This window comes from Elephas maximus, chromosome 3 (assembly GCF_024166365.1).
Source record: "Elephas maximus indicus isolate mEleMax1 chromosome 3, mEleMax1 primary haplotype, whole genome shotgun sequence".
Lineage (NCBI taxonomy): Eukaryota > Metazoa > Chordata > Mammalia > Proboscidea > Elephantidae > Elephas > Elephas maximus.
Window position 1 is genome coordinate 155,318,340 of NC_064821.1, and position 16,693 is coordinate 155,335,032.

The 16,693-nt window shown below is 42.0% G+C and overlaps 1 pseudogene; it reads right to left on the minus strand.

Moving 5' to 3' along the window:
• Positions 1-1,522: 1,522 nt before the first annotated feature.
• LOC126071375 (uncharacterized) overlaps positions 1,523-16,693 on the minus strand; it is a 28,472-nt pseudogene continuing 13,301 nt past the window's right edge.

Sequence of the window (16,693 nt, forward strand, 5' to 3'; positions counted from 1 at the left end):
TAAGTCGGGAAAGGAAATATGTAGAAACCAAAAATTATTAGTTACCAAGGGTGGAAGGTAGGTGGAAATGGGGAGTTTTTTGCTTAGGAGACATTGAGTTTATGTTAGTGGTGGTGGAATAATTTGGAAAAGAATAGTGAGAATGGTTGCACAAGTGGAAAAATGTAATCAATGCCAATGATATATATGTAGAAATTAGGAAACTGGCATATGTTTAGTTGTGTATATTATCACCACAGCTTAAAAACAATTCTTTTCCCCTAAGAACTCATTTGAAATGTATCAGGTTACAGAGACCACGTAAAAACAAGAAATTAGTAGTTTTTCACTTTTCACTTCAAAATTTTGCTAATCTATTGAAAATATTCCTAGAAATTCCCCTAAGATACAACCTGAATGTGGAAATGACTTTGGAGAATATTGGCCTCCACGGGGTGAAAATGGATTGGTCCAAGGTTAAAGCCTTGTTCTTTACCTGCTAATTCGCATTTTTCTCTCTCCGATGATTCCTTTTTTCCCTGATCTCTTTAGAAGAACGCTTGCAAGCCCCTTCTGTAAAGCCTTTTTCCTTTCCTTACCAAGATGGCCCAATAGCCTCTGGTGCTCATTGGCTTTAAGCAGACTGAAGCTTTTACTCTCCCTTTCCCTAAACTCTGAGATGCACTGGAAAAGGTCAAAGACCTGGGTTCTGGTCCCAGTTTGTCATTTGCAGGTCATGCAGGTTTACCTGATCTTCACCCTCTTGCCACCACTGTCTCCTCATCTGCAAAAGGTGGAACTGTACTTGGATAGTCCCTGCTGGATTACACATTCTAGTTTGCATTCCTGCTTTCACTTCTTCTGGGTATATACCTAGAATTGGGACTGATGGGTCATATGGTAGTTCTGTGATCTTTTTTTTTTTTTTTGAGGAACCACTAAACAGTTTTTGTTTTTTTAAGTAATTTACGCCATTGTGTTTTGTTGTTAGGTGTCTTTGAGTGGATTTCAGGTTATACTGACTCCATGTGACAGAGTACAAAAACCAAAAACACCCAAACCGACTGCCGTCGAGTCGATTCTGACTCATAGTGACCCTATAGGACAGAGTAGAACTGCCCGATAGAGTTTGGAAGGAGCGCCTGGCTGATTCGAACTGCTGACCTCTTGGTTAGCAGCCATAGCCCTTAACCACTATATCACCAGGGTACTGCCCCAAGAAGTTTTCTTGGCTGTAATCTTTTCAGAAGCAAATGGTGAGGTCTTTCTCCCATGGAGCCACTGGGTAAGTTTGGAACCGCTAACCTTCAGGTTATAAACTGAGTGCTTAACCATTTCCACCTACATAGCTCCTTTTATGCCACTATAGAGAATGGGAAATGTAAATATGTAATACGTTCCCTAAAGGTTTAGCCTAAACCTAGCCTAAGCCTAGCCTAGCCATACAGGTCCATGTAGGGCTGGGAAATATTGACATATGCATCAGGAGGGTGTGACTTGGGTGGTACCAGGGATGAGTGGTTTCCACTTGGGAAGTCTCAGGTCAGAGCTGGGTCACCATGCCACTGTCTTTGGAGTGAGTCTTTATGGCCTGGAAGATCTACTCCCAGAAGTAGCTGACTTTGTTGTAGACACCTGGCTTCTGGGCCAACGTGCAGGTAGTGCCCCATCTGACAATGCCACACAACTGCCATCGTGGGGTCCAAGAGATGCTGTCCTCATATACGAAGGGGTTGCTCCTGTCACCCTAGCAGGCATCAGTGCTACCTTCTAGGTAGCCAGCACAGAATATCTTGGGCTTCATCTGATTCCCATAGAAGTCTGGGCTGTTGCAGATATTATTGCTGATTACGGGGACTCAAGCATCCTGGACTATCCCAGCCTGTTGGCCTGGGGTCATGCAGGCAAGGCTGGCCAGAGATGGGAGCATGCACAACCCCTTTCCCTCCTGGTGCCCACCGCAGGTCCTTCAGGGTCCCTCCACCCCAGAGCCCAGGAGTCATTTGAGCAGCCCCAGGTCAGAGTCTCCCTTTTGGTGGCTTCATAGCAGAGAGCAGCGACTCCCCATAGTAATGCGTGTTACCCCAGCCAGTCATGGTGCACAGCTTGCCATCCACCAGGGCCTGGCCAGCAGCCGGGAGGCACACGGGCTAGATGTACTCCGTAAAGGGTAAAAAAAAAAAAAAAAAAAAATTAGGGGTAGGGGGCTGGAAATGTGGACAACGGCAGTGTCATTGCTGTTCTCCTCACTGTTGGAATCACAGAAGGGAAGACAGCCCCTATGGTAGACCACTGTCTGTATTCCCAGCTGCAGGCCATAGGGCGAGGCCTGGGCCACTGCACCAGCAAACACGCACCATCTGAACAGAACCTGGTTCTGCTCAGGGAAGCAGTGGGCAGCCGTCAACACCCCGTCTCTGGACAGTAGGGACCCCCCACAGAGGTGTGCCCCATTATAGGGAAGACTGACCTGCCATGGCCACTTTCCCAGGCTGGTGTCCTGGCATCCCACAATGCGATCTACAGGCAGTTTCCTGCAGCCACAGTCTTGGCAGATGGTAGCCAAAAAATAACCCCTGGGACAGTCACACACAGAGATGACCTCTAGCAAGCTCCAGCAATGGGAAAACTTTCCCTCATCAACTCAGAAGCCCAGTGTGCCATCTGCCCGTCTAGCTCTGAGTGGGCCAGTGCCCTCAGGAAGCCCATTTCCTCACAGCTGAGCCTGGCCACCCTGGCATTGGAGCACGAGGAGCACAGCAGCCACCATGTCCCTCTTGTCTGATCAAACAACATGAGCGGAGAGTCCCCTGGGCTGACCTGCACCAGATACAGCTGCTTCTGATTCCTCTTGAGTAGAACAGTCACAATGACCCAAGATGCTGCCCGGACGCCTGTCAGGAGCAGCAGGGTCCCAGCAGTTAGAGCTGCCACCTTGGATCCTCGGATTTCGCCTGTTCTAGGAGTACGTTCCCCATTCTGAGGAAGAGGCGATATCCCCAAACTTCAAAGTGGCTCGAGGCCAAGGGAGCAGTTGCTGGCAACGTCACCAAGGCTGATTTTTGGTTAACTGCTTGGGTTCTGGTGAGCCTTTCCATATCAAATGTTCTATTATCAATACATGGCAAATTTGGCACAATTCCCAGAGCCTTCAAAATATTAAGTTTGCACACAGGACAGGTACAGTTTTCACTAAACCAGGGATCTATGCAGGATTTGAGGAAAACATGCTTGCAGGGGAGAATTAGGACAATATCATTCTGCTTATAGCTCTGTATGCAGATTGCACAGTGATCAAAGTCAGGGTATGTTTCCTTATCACCTTTTTTACTGTCCTGGTTGTCAATTTGCTGATGGCCTTCTGGGCTGCATCTTCTAGACGACGCTGGTTCCTGTCACTTGCATTTGTGTACCTGATCTTCTGAATGAAGTAGAATGTGAGCCATGCTGAAGAGATAATCACCAAAACAGTAAAGGATATTGACATGAAGACTAGAGAGCTACAGCTGAAGTTCTTTGTTGGCATACGAGCTCCAGCAGCTGTTGTCATTTGTACAGAGATTTTTTTTTCCAGATAACTCAAAATATCCATACCCCTCAATTCTGTAATCACGACAGCAATAATATCTCCAGTGCCTGGATGAATCATGGTGACTGGCTCCTCTTTGGCTTTATTATTATAGATGACTACAGCAACTGCATCGTGGAAAGCAGGCCATGGTATTTTCTCTTTAAATGTACAATTTCCCCTCTGCAGCAAGGTGATACACTGCTATTAGGAGGAACAAAGAACCCCATTTGAGGATCACAGCCCAGATGATCAGGAACTCCGTGTTTGGGCAGTGAGGCCACCACCTGGCCTGCGGCCTCGGCCTTGGGTGACTCCATCCCGTAGCGCCCATGGTCTATGCAGAATGTAAGCGGGGTTGCCATGGCCTGGGTCCTGCACCGTCAAGCTCTTGATCACGGTGTAGTACTTCTGACTAGGGTTGCTGGCCTGAGTGGGTCACAGGCTGCAAGTCAGTGGCTTGATAGCAGTGAAGGGGTGGGCGGGCGGCTCGCCCGCACCGCTGCCCCCATCTCCTGCCAGCTCTTCCCACCTCCCCCCAACCCCAGCTCAGACTGAGGACAGCAAGAAATGGAGGAAAGGGAGGACAAAGGAAGGAGATGAGCATACAATGTGGGATATTTTCTGAGATGTCTTACCATAAAGTAAGTTAAAATGCAGGCCTTTCCTTTTAATTCAGGCCAAGCTGTCCACAATGGTGGGAGGGTACAATGTATTTGCAGACGCCACATGCCAAGCAAGCCACTGCAGAGCCAACCAAACACCTACTGCATGGTAGTGTTTGTCTGCTTAACCTTGACCATCCTGGATACCAGCAATTACCCTGTTTACTGCTAAATGGCATCTGGGTATGCGATAGTGGAAGTGCTTGCTTATTGTCATTTGAACATTAAGAGGAGTCATGGAAGGAAAAGAAACAATTGATAAACTTGAGCCTAAGAGAGGAAGAGGAGAGATGCTGCAATATTCTCCTTTTTAATTTTTTTTGATATTGGTGGTTTTTTGGACACGGTGTTGGATGAGTAGGTGGGCAAAAAAAAAAAAGTGGTAAATATTGTGATAGCAGTACTGAGGGTGGTACTAAGCATACCTGGGACCTGTTAATAGTGACAGATTCCTTTGACCTGGATGTATTTCAGAAGATCAAAACATAGAAATGACTTTTTCTGGTCTCTCTGAAGCAGCTAGATGAGTGTTGCTAGATATTTAAGGATTGTGGAGGGTCTGGAAATAGAAGATAAACTGTAATCATTTATGATGTCAGAATACTGGGTAAGAACTCCATAGAAGTGGAAAAAAAGTGTATCAGTATGTATATTCTTTTATATTGGGAAAATAAACTGTATGTGTGATATGGGTTCATCTAGGTCTGTGAGCAGAAGAACAATTTGGTAGCCTTTCAGGCCTTAGGTGTGACTCCTAAATTATGCTTGTCTGTTTTTTCCCACAAGCCAATCAGGTGGGAAACCTGGAAGAAGGCACGGAATTGAAGCAGGCAGCCATGAGAGTGTTATTAAGGGTATCTCATAATGGCTGTTTTTCAGAAAAGTCTACTCTGGCTACATTTTTATTACAACCTTTCCAGCGCTTCACCCAGACTGGTTGATTCCCCAGGTTTCTTCTCTTCTCCTAGCAGGAGGCCAAAGAGCAGATGCACTAACTCTGAGTTTCCCTGAAATACGTCCTACCTCGGGTGGCAGTAGCGAGCCATCGCCATTTTTTTAGGGTTATGCACAATATTTTTAGAGCCATGTGCAAAAACTTATTTATAAAATTATGAGGACTGCGCACACATCACAAGACTGAAGATCCTCCCCTCTCTGTTCATGCATATGTATATTAAAAAAAAAAATTACTCCCTATAAAAAGAGTGAATCTACCCTGGTTAAGCTGAGCAGGCAGCCTTAGGTCCTGAGACCCTGCCTGGCTCCCAGTTTGCAAACTGTGAATAAACTTTTCTGTTCTTCCAACCCTGCCTCTGGTTGACTTCAGTTCACCAGTCTGCTTGTCAAGAACCTATTAGTTGACCACTTCATTTTGGTACCCCAGGTGAGACACAGTGGACACTAGGGCTCCGGGTAAGTTAGGTCCTGAAACCTCCTCTGAAGGACTTTCTGGGCGGCATCAACCCTGACCAGACAACCCGCAAGTCCCTCGTTGGAGTACAGAAACATTCTGACAGCGCAGTGAAATACGTACCTATTTTAAGTTTTATTTTGGAATAGCTACTAAGTGGTGGATTGTGTCCTCTGTAATGGGTGTAGGCCTTGTGGTGATCTCGCTGTGTCCTGGGGCTGAGTCCCCACCTGCATGAGAGCACAGCCCTTGATCCCTGCATCCGGAGGACACCTGGGAGCCTGTCACTGTCCAGAGGCCGAGTCCCCACCTGCATGAGGGCACAGGTCTCCATCTGGTCTTTTGTCTCGATCCCTGCATGTTTTTTCTGTTTGTTTTGGTCAAGATCTGGTTAAGAAATATTGTCTTTTTGCCTTGGGCCCCGTTGTTTGTCTCGTGTGTTAGTTAGGGAGATTCAACTGGCTCAAACCCAGGACCCTCCCTGTGCAGGACAATTTTTATCTCTCTTCTAAGGTGTGTACTGAAGAGTCTTTTTACTTTAGATACTGAGTCTTGCAGTCTTAGTTGGAACAAAATACACTTCTTACAAATATTGGCTCTGGAAGGTGTGGTACTTGAATTGCGCTGCCAGGGATTATTTATCAGGGTAACCAAGTTCCGTGCCTCCATATAGCCAGGGCCTCTCCAATAGATCCTTCTTCTGGCCAGCTAATTAGAAGGAGTGAAGATCTATAAACGAGATGGGTGCCGGTTAGTCCACCCCTAAACTATCTCCCTTAGAGTGCATCTTGACTCACTGAGTATGACTTTGAATTGTGGTGTTCCTGAAGAATATTGAATATACCCTGGACTGCCAAAAGAACGAACAAATCTGTCTTGGAAGAAGTACAACAAGAATGCTCCTTAGGAGTAAGGTGTATATAAGCTTATATGTGACAGACTGACTTGATTTGTAAACGTTCACTTAAAGCTCAATAAAAATTATTATATATAAAAAAAAAGAATGCTCCTTAGGAGCAAGAATGGCACGACATGTTATCAGGAGGGATCAGTCCCTGAAGAAGGACATCATGCTTGGTAAAATAGAGAGTCAGCAGAAAAGAGGAAGACCCTCAATGAGGTAGATCGACACAGTGGCAGCAACAATGGGCTCAAGCATAACAACGATTGTGAGGATGGTGCAGGACCAGGCAGTGTTGAGTTCTGTTGTGCATAGGGTCTCTATGAGTTGGAACTGACTCAACAACACCTAACAACAACAACAACAAGTACATTTAAAATATATTTTGGAAGACGATTATTTATACTCTATGTTAAATCTTTTGTAACACTAAGGAAATATTTGCAAACATCATTCATGGTTATTACATTTCTAATTTCAATTTTTTTTATATCTTAAACTTTCTTAAATTTGGAAGTATCTGTGTAATGGTGTGCACAAGAATGGAAAGGGGATATTAGCAAAAGGATTGGTGAAGAGATAGCTAAAAGGGGAAGAAGGGAAGATCATATCTGGAGGCAGAGCTCTTCATTGCAGGTCTTTGGGGAAAAAGGAAGAACATAGCTCGTAAAGCATATGATGAAGGTGACCAATCTCTAAGTTATGACATAGAAAGAAAAGAAATGATGCTGTTAAACCCTTCTCCTTGCGTACTAGTGAGAGTGAGATTATAAACTATGTCTATTTAGTGAGTCAGATTTATCAGTCACTATTTTTTAATTCTTGTAGGTGTAAGCAAAACAAGCTTACTATAATACAGAGTTAACATCTCCCTTCTAGTACCACAGACAGTCATTGCTGATGGAGTCCCATAGTAGCAGTACTTGTCTATAAAGAGCTCAAAGTACTTTATGGGCACTTTGTTCTTTAGATCCCTTATCCTCTCAGATAAACTCACACTGCACCGGTACTGTGCTTAGCATACATGGGAGTTCAACCAGAGTTGACTAATAGACTCAGTGTGTCAGGCTGCTGTTGCTCTGCCTGATGCTAGATTCATAGCCAATAAGAAATGCTTGTTGGTATTCTGTTGGAATCCTGCTAACCATCTCTTCTTAGCCACTCTGCATTTGTTCATACCATCTGCCAAGGTCTGTGCTATACCACACAGTTGGAAAGGCTGAAGTCAGCTCCTCATCTTTCAAGAGCAGTTACCATGTGATATGCCTTCCCATTCTCATCTCCTCCCTTCCTGCTCTCACTGCCTTCTCTTGAAGGCAATGAGAATGTCTATTTCACAGGAGGCAATCTGGAGGCCCATAGACCATTTGCTTCATCTCCTGGTCATTCAATAACTGTCAAAAGAAAAATTAGGGGTTCCTCTGTCCTCCTCATGTATCCTGACTGTTGGATTACTTTGCTTTTTTATGGACAACTGAGATCAGTAAAGGGAACAAAGTGTTTCCTTTAAAGAGGCTGAGGAAGCATGCAGTTCTGAATGAACAAAGGGCTTGGGTTCAGAAGATTAAATAATTAGATTGTGGCTCCAGCACTTACTAACTGGTTGGCCTTGTGCTTTAGTATCCTAATCCTCCAATTGGGAACAATAAATCCCAACTCCTGGCGGGGGAAGGGGAGAGGTGTTGCAAGAGCAAGGAATAGTAGAAGTGCCTTGTAGATTGCAAGGATTGATAAGCTATTATTTGGAGGTTTCACTTTGTGGATGCATGTTCATAAGCGTTGAGAAAATTTAGGATTTTCCAATTTTATGGTAATGTAGGGTGGCCGAAAAGTTGAACACATTTTAGATTTGACTTTGGAGCAGGGAAGGAAAACGGAAAAAAAATTCTTTCACTCTATGTCTTCTAGGCGATTGCATTTGGGAATACCATAAAACAAGCTGAGATTACAGAAAAATACTAGTTTAACTAGCAGCTCTTTTTGATCTTGCTGCATTTTTTCTGGTGAAACCTAGAAAATTCATAGATTTGAATTTAAAATATTCTCTCTAAATTCATATCTTTTATAGAGTACATGTTAAACTGTAGAATGGAAAAAATGTCCTCCAAAACATGAAATAAGGCTTGGTTTCTTAGATACCTACTATTCTACTTAGCTAGTTTATTTTGAAAAGTCCATAGGGAGTAAATCTTTAGGCATGAAAACTTCCATTAGCTTCTTGTCAATGATTCCCTGCTATGAGTTTCCAAGAAAGTCTGGCAATTCTCCAGATAGTCTTGCTTAAGTATACTGGAGCATTGTCTCTTCAGTCTTCTCTTCTGTAGTTGAATGAGGTAATAGTCGACGGGGCAGGGGAGAACTTTCTTTCATTCATCCATACATAAGAGGAAGGTAGTGAGAGAAAGAGAGACAGAGGGAAAAAAAGAGAAACATAGCCTCGGATATGAAAATAAAAGAGAGAAGGAGCACACCACTTAATTGCTTCTCCATGTTACAAAGATAAAACCACCTGTAAATCTCTTCCCAAGCAAATGGAAGCTACTTTCTACACTTGCTTAAGAGTAGATTTGGACTTATCTGTCAGGCTAGGCTGTAGGCTCCATGGAGGTAGAAACTGCCCATTTTGACCATTGTATTCATAGCACCTGGCTGGGGCTCTGACTTATGATAGGTGAATGACAATATTTGTAAAATGTATGAATAAATAAGTGATCACATTTGCCCCTCTTAATATTACTTTCAATTTAAGAAGCTAATGGGTTTTTGGATTTAGATACAACCATACTTCTCTGATTGTTAGGGTAGACCACAACCTATAAATTTTACAATTGTTGAAACTTCTAGAATGCTTTAGCAAGAATGTTCCTTAGAAAGGCAGTCTAAACAATAGCAATTGTATTGAAATCAATTCTTTTGGAAAAAAATTTTTTTTAACTAATTTAAAAATAGATGCCACATAATTTCATCCTAGAGTGTGGAAGACCGAAAAGACATAGGCCTAACTATACAAAGAGTATTCACCAAGAATACTCTTTGTAAATACCCTTGGCTGGTAGGGTTGGTTGGGTAAATCCGTTTGAAGCAGGACCTTGAGGAGCATGTTGCAATAATTGGATTTATTCTGAAGCATCTGCTGATTCTTAAGCAGCCAAGCAGAACGATAAAATCACAGTCTAAGTTTCAGGAAGTCACTATTGGGTGAGTATGAGGGTTCAAGGTGATTATGACTAGAGATGTGGAGAGTGTGAACATTGGATAGAGACAGCAACCATGGAATGAGATGCCATAGATTTGGGCTAAGCTGCTGGCAAAAGGATCCTGAAGAAAAGCAGAAATCTAACATTCATGGAAAATGAAGAAAGCAACAAGTTTGGGCGACTACTTAGATATGGGGGATGAAGGAGAGGGAGACATTACAATGCCTCTGAAGTACTGAATTTGTGCAATATGAAGAACAGTGGTGCTGCTGATAGATTCAGGAAACCTTCTAAGAAGGAACCTCACTTTTTATACGCAGAAGGATGGAGAGATGAAGGAATAGCCCACTCCGCCACTCAAGGTATATGGCACGTGTGTATTTGTGCATCTGTGTCAATGTATGTGTCTAATTTATGACATGAGCTCTCTGGCACTGAAGACTATCATCAATATAAAATGCTAGTAGGAATAAATTAAGCCACAGATTAATAATTTTCAATACAACAAATATTTATGGTTGAAGTCTCGAATGAATTCTTGTGCTAAGAATAGTAGGAAATACGAAGATAAATGGTCCTTGCCAGCTAAAAGATTACAATCTAGTGAGGGGGTCATATACTTAAATAATTTTAGTCTAAAGAAGACTGAGACGTTACAATAAAGACAATAAACATAATCATAAATGTAAAAGTTGTAGGGTGAAGGGGTTAATTCCAACTATTAACGTTTGGAAAAAATTCTACTTGGAGCAAGTAGGGCTTGATCTGGTACTTGGAAAATGGTTGGATATCAATAGACAACAATGAGGAGGTTACTGCAAAGGGAAGGCACAGCATGACAAAGATTCAGAGGTGAGAGAATACAGCAGGGAACATTGAGGAAGAAGAGCAGAACATTATGACTAAAGTGTAAACTAAGTAGGCGTTGCACAGGAAGGACAAGACTGAGAATTAGGCACCTGTCCAAAGGGTCAGCAGTTGGAATCTGCCAGGCGCTCCTTGGAAACTCTATGGGGCAGTTCTACTCTGTCCTGGAGGGTTGCTATGAGTCGGAATGGACTCAATGGCACTGGGTTTGTTTTTTTTTTGGTCCTGAGATCATGCATTCTCGATGGGGGTGATAAATGTCTCTTACTTTTTCAGATATAAAATGCAGATATGAGTATAATCAATAATCAGATATATAGTTTTTCTGTGATATTGTTATCACTTAGGTGGCGATTGGGAAAAAAATGTCGAAAAAGTATCTCTAATGGCACAATAAGGAAAAAGTTTGGGAAACACTGCTATAGATGGATTTTGACAAAATGGTGAATTTTATGGAGCCCCCTGAAGAAAGTAATTTGCCTTTCCTCAGTTCTTGTTCAGGTCTGTTTCGTGGAGATAAGTTTCTGTGTTGAGGTGAATGTAGGTAATTTGGATAAAAATACAAACTCAAATTGGTTAACATAATTATGGAAACTGTGTGTGAGTCAAACCATGCAAAAATTAGTTCTTCCCTGACTCATGGAGCGAATGACTTCCAAAGTAATGTTGGCCTTCCCTTTGATTTTGGCAGCTTGGTATTATAAGCCACATGGATTGCAGAATGCTCTGAGAAATGGTTACAGTCATTAAATAATGAACTCTCACAATCTCACCAATTCCATTGAGTGACATCATCATTATCTAAACCCAGAGACAAGACATGAACCTGCTGCTTTTATATTGCAGAGCAGGTGGAGATAGAGCTAGGAATCAAGGTTATGGTTTTTATTCTAAGAGATGCCCTAAAATTTGATTTTTATCAATTTATTAGCAAATATTTATAAAAACATAAAAGGTATTGCAATCATTAAGGATGTGTGTCAACTTGGATGGGTCATGATTCTCAGTGGTTTGGCAGTTATGATGTAGGTTGGCAGTCATATAATGATGTAATCAGTTCCATGATGAGATCTGATATAATCTGATCACCTCCATAATGGGATCTGCTGTGAGTAGCCAATCAGTTGAAAGGGAGTTTCCTTGAGGGTGTGGCCTACATCCAACATTTGTAGACTTTCTGGCAAGGCTTGTGGGCTTCTGCTCGCTCTGGATCCTGCAGCTGGCTTCTGTTCATCTGACTCCAGTTCTTGGGACTTGAGCTAGCAGCTTACCTGCTCATCTTGGGATTCATCACCCTCCACAGTCTGTTAGCTAGCGGCCTGCCAGTTTACCTGCAAATCTTGGGATTTGTCAGCCTACAGAGTCTGTGAGTCAGAAGCTTGTTGTCTAACCTGCTGATCTTGGGTTTGACAGCCCCTGCAGTTATGTGAGTTAGGAGAAGCCTCCAGACTGACCCACGGACTTGGGACTTTCCAACCTCTACAACAGCGTGAGCCATTTCCTTGATATAAACCTCTCTCTCTCTAAGTATATATACATAGATGCTTCACTGGTTTTGCTTCTCTAGAGAACCCAGTCTAAGACAGGTATAATTATTACAAGTGCCAGGTCCCATGGGGAAAAGACATAGATGATACATTCACTGGTCTAATAGAGAACTGGAAAACAACATAGAAACTCATAAAGATTTGCTTTAGAATGGATTCATGTAGTGATCTGCTAACCTAACGTGGTAAAAAAAAAACTTGGCCTTTTCAAAATATGTCCCGTATGGGACAGTAATACTATGTTCAGTCTCAGATTTAAACAAAACAGAACTAATCAGGAGTCACACAGAAGTAATCAGGAAACATGTAAAGACAATTTATATTGATCTTGGAAAAGTAGAATTGCACCCTAGCTCAGTAGGGTCAAAAAAAAAAAAAAAAGAATAATTGTACCAAGTAGGAATGTGTTGTAGATTGTATTATGTTCGTCAGTATCCACTTCCCTACCCCGCTGAGAATAGGCTTGGCCATGTGACTTGCTTTGACCAATGAAGGTGAATGGAAGTGATGCATGTCAATACCCAGGCAGAAGCTTTAAGAACTGGTTCACGTTTTATCACATTCTCTGTTTCTCTACACTGATGCTCACAACATTCCAGATGGAGGCTGCCCTGTCAGCTTGATCCCAGAGTAAGAAGAGGGGCAGAGCTGCAGGCGACTTGCCATGACATGAAGCATAAGTGAGAAACAAACCTTTGTTCTTGTAAATTAATGCAATTTTGTTACTACAGCATAACCTTGCCTAATCTGACTGCTGCTGAAAGCTACATTAGAAACACATCAATGATTAAATGCAATGCTGATGAGTGTGATTAATGAGAACTCTGGAAAATCCCTCCTTCTAGAGAAAACCAGCTGAAGGGAACGCAATAGGAGAGACAGTGATCGTAATCTAATTGTTCTTCCATAGATAAAAAAAAAAGTGCACACTCACTGCTGGAGTTGTATTTTTTTTTTTTATTTGTGCATTTATCTTTTTCAGTTATTGGAGAGTGGAATAAATCTAATGATTTCAAAGAGGGGGAGTAACTGATGAGAAATGGTTTCAGACTTGCAATGTGATTCATGTTAATTCACCTCTACTCAAAAAAAGTGGGTTGTTTCAAGGAAGAAAAAGCCTAACACGACTTGCCTGTGACCTCAGGGTAGTTTTGTTTTTGTGATTCTTCCATAGTTTCATCCAGTCCTATAAATTATTATTACCATTCCTGCACATGCATTATATTACATCTTTGTCTTTTACCTTTGTCCTTTGAACATGACTGTTATCAGTATACTAGCACCTCTGTAACATTACTGATGGTGTAAGGGGAAGAATCCACTTAAGTCAAATGATGATGCTTAATCACTAATGGAAACCCTGGTGGCGTAGTGGTTAAGAGCTACAGTTGCTAACCAAAAGGTTGGCAGTTTGTGTCCACCAGGTGCTCCCTGGAAACCGAGTGGGGCAGTTCTACTCAGTCATATGAGTCGGAATCAACTCAGTGGCAACGGGTTTCGTTTTCTGGTTTTAATAGCTAATGTTTGCAAAGTGCTCACTGTGCACCACAGACTCTTCTAAGAGTTTCCCATGAATTATCTCATTTAAATCCTCATAATAACTCTGTGAGGCAGATACTATTATTATCTCCAGTTATTAACCTAGGAAACTGGGACAGAACGGTCAAAAGACTTTCCCAAAGCCGAACAGCCAATGAATGGCAGAGCCTGGATTTAAAAACTAGCAAGTTGGTACTAGGAGCCATGAAGCCATTTTCCAGCCCTTTTTCTGCTACTACTGAGTGGTGTAAATTTCAACAATTCCATTTCACATCTCTGGACTCAGGTCCCTCATGTTTCAAATAAGAAGGGTTGACTAAGGAAGTTTTCTGCTGTAAAAACTCTGTAATTCTATCGACCATTGAATGAGTACATCTGAATCATCTAATATATTATGAAAAGGAGCTGTGGTATAATAGAAAGGTCATAAGTTTTGGTGTGATTGAAACTGTGACCTCTGACAAGTCACTTAACCTCTCTGAGCCTGTTTTCTTATGTATAAATGGGCTATAATCCCTATCTCAGAGATATGTTGTCATTTTTAAGGAGATAATATTGAGGTTCTTTGCTAATCTAAAGAACACTAAAAATGTAAGAAATTATCATTGCATAAAAGACACCATACATCCATTCTTTCATTGAGTGATTCATTCATCCATTAAGTATTTATTTAATGCCATTCACAAAGGTGAAAAATATGGTTCCTTCCCCTTAAGGAGTTTGCAATTAAAGCGGGAGACAGACAAAGTAACAATCACCACAAAACTTGATGAATATACCTGGAGGCAGGCTCTGAATATAATTAGTTTATATGAACGACTTAAGGTGCCTGAAGCAATCAGGGAGGCTTCACATAAGGGGCAGCATTTAAAATGAGACCCAAAGATGTAAATCATATAAGTATAGGCTGATGTGGGTAGGGGTAGGTGGGGGATATTTCAGGAGAGTAAGCAGATTATACCAAGACATGGACCCGTGAGATTATAGCACATTTGAGTACTTGCAGGTAGATCATTCAACCTAGCTTGCAAACCTCAAGGTGGTGAGGGTAGGAGAGGGACACACAGGGAGGCGAAGGAAGATCATCAAGGGTCTTGTGCACCATGTTAAGGAGCTTAGATTTTGTCCCATGTTTTTGTTAGGTCCTATCGAGTTGGCTGCAACTCATGGAGATCTTATGTATAACAGACCGAAAAGCTGCATGGTCCTGTGCCATCATGATGTTTGGAGGTTTGGAGGCTAGAAGTCCAAATTCAGGGCACCAGCTTTAGGGGAAGGCTTTCTCTCTCCGTCAGCTCTGGGGAAGGGTCTGTGCCTCCTTTCAACATTGTTTTGTCTATTGCATCAGTTCATCTCATTGAGGGTTTCTCTTGTTTTCGCTGACCCTCTACCAGATATGATGTCCTTTTCTAGCAATTAATCTTTCATAATGATGTGCCCAAAGTGGGAGAGCCAAAGCCTCACTATTCTGGCTTCTAAGGAGCATTCTGCTTATATTTCTTCTAACACTTATTTGTTTGTTCTTCTCCCATAGGAGATAGAATCTAGGGAAGATTTGAAGGAGTGGATGTGATTAAGTTCACACATCCAAAATATCAATCTAGCAGGGCTGTGGAGGATGGAGATGGGAAGGAAATTCATGGCAGCAAGGCAGCCTCTGCTGTTCACTATGTGAGGCCTCAGACAGTGACTTGGCCATGAAGGATCCTGAAACTGCAGTTAAGAGAAAGCCCAAGTCTGCTCTGAGACCAGGGAGGGAAGAAAGAGGGACTGTGGGGGAAGAGCCTATCAATTCTGCTGGCCAGGCTCACTCAGAGACTGCAATATTGTGTTGTTATTGGGAATTCACCCCTCTGCCCCCACATGCCACACCCTCTACTGGTCTGCTCTATAGCTGGTACCCAGGGAACCACCTGTTACGATGGAAATATAATAGGTGGGTATATAAAACTGATCTTATTTTGATTGTTTCATTCAGTTTATTTTCCCTTTTAAATCAATCCCAAGCAGAACTAACATCAAATTGTAGCAGCAGAATTGGTCATGTTTGTGTTTTTCCTTTGTTCTAATCTTTGCTTTCTGGGAGAAGTGTGAGAAGGTGGGAAAGCCAGAGGCCTAGATAATCCAACAATTCTTCAATCAATTCCTAATTGTTCTCCCCAATTGACCATAATAAGTAAACAGATACCAAAGGAAATTGTGTATCTACTTTTCCATATATATAAATTCTATAAAAAAAACTATAGTTACACGCAAATCGCGGATTCGAGCCACCTGCCGCAAAGCCAACACTGAGACAGGAGGAGGTAGGCTGCAAGAGGGCTTTATTGAACACCGGTGTCCAAGAGACAGAGGGGGTTAAATTTCTCCCAAATTCTGTCTAACGTGAAAGGGCTAACTGGAGGCTTTTATAGGGGAAAGGTCAGGGTTTAGAGATTTCCAGGAATCCTGGCTTTTCTTTGAGGTGGACATCATGATCTATCATTGCAGCCTTGTAAGTCTCTTCATGTTATCGTGGAGTCTTGCCAGTCTCTTCACACTGTCCTGGTTTCTGTCGGGTTTAGAGATTTCGAGGAATTTTGACTCCTCTTTGAGGTGGACCTAAGTTTTGTTCAGCTATCTCGGTCTTGTGTGTTTTTCCCCCTGTGAGTGGAACATAGTGTAATCAACAACAAAAAATTGATTACCTCATTTTTCTTTAAAGGAACAATCATGAGACACATTTTAGAGCAAGTAAATGTGTTTCAAGGACTAGAGATTATTCACAGCTATAAAAAACTAGGAAATATATTCTCTCTAGTTTAATACTAAAACACTAAAAATATATTTTCTCTATTTCATGCATATATACCTTTCCATATACATAAAGAAAAATTAAATGTGTTCTTGAAATTTTTAATAATAACTGCTAAGTATCATAGTGTGCAAGGATGTTAACTATGGAACCACGCTACCTGGTTTCAAATCCTGGCTAATTTTCTTGCTAGTTGTGTGAATTTGGATGAGTTATTTACCTTTC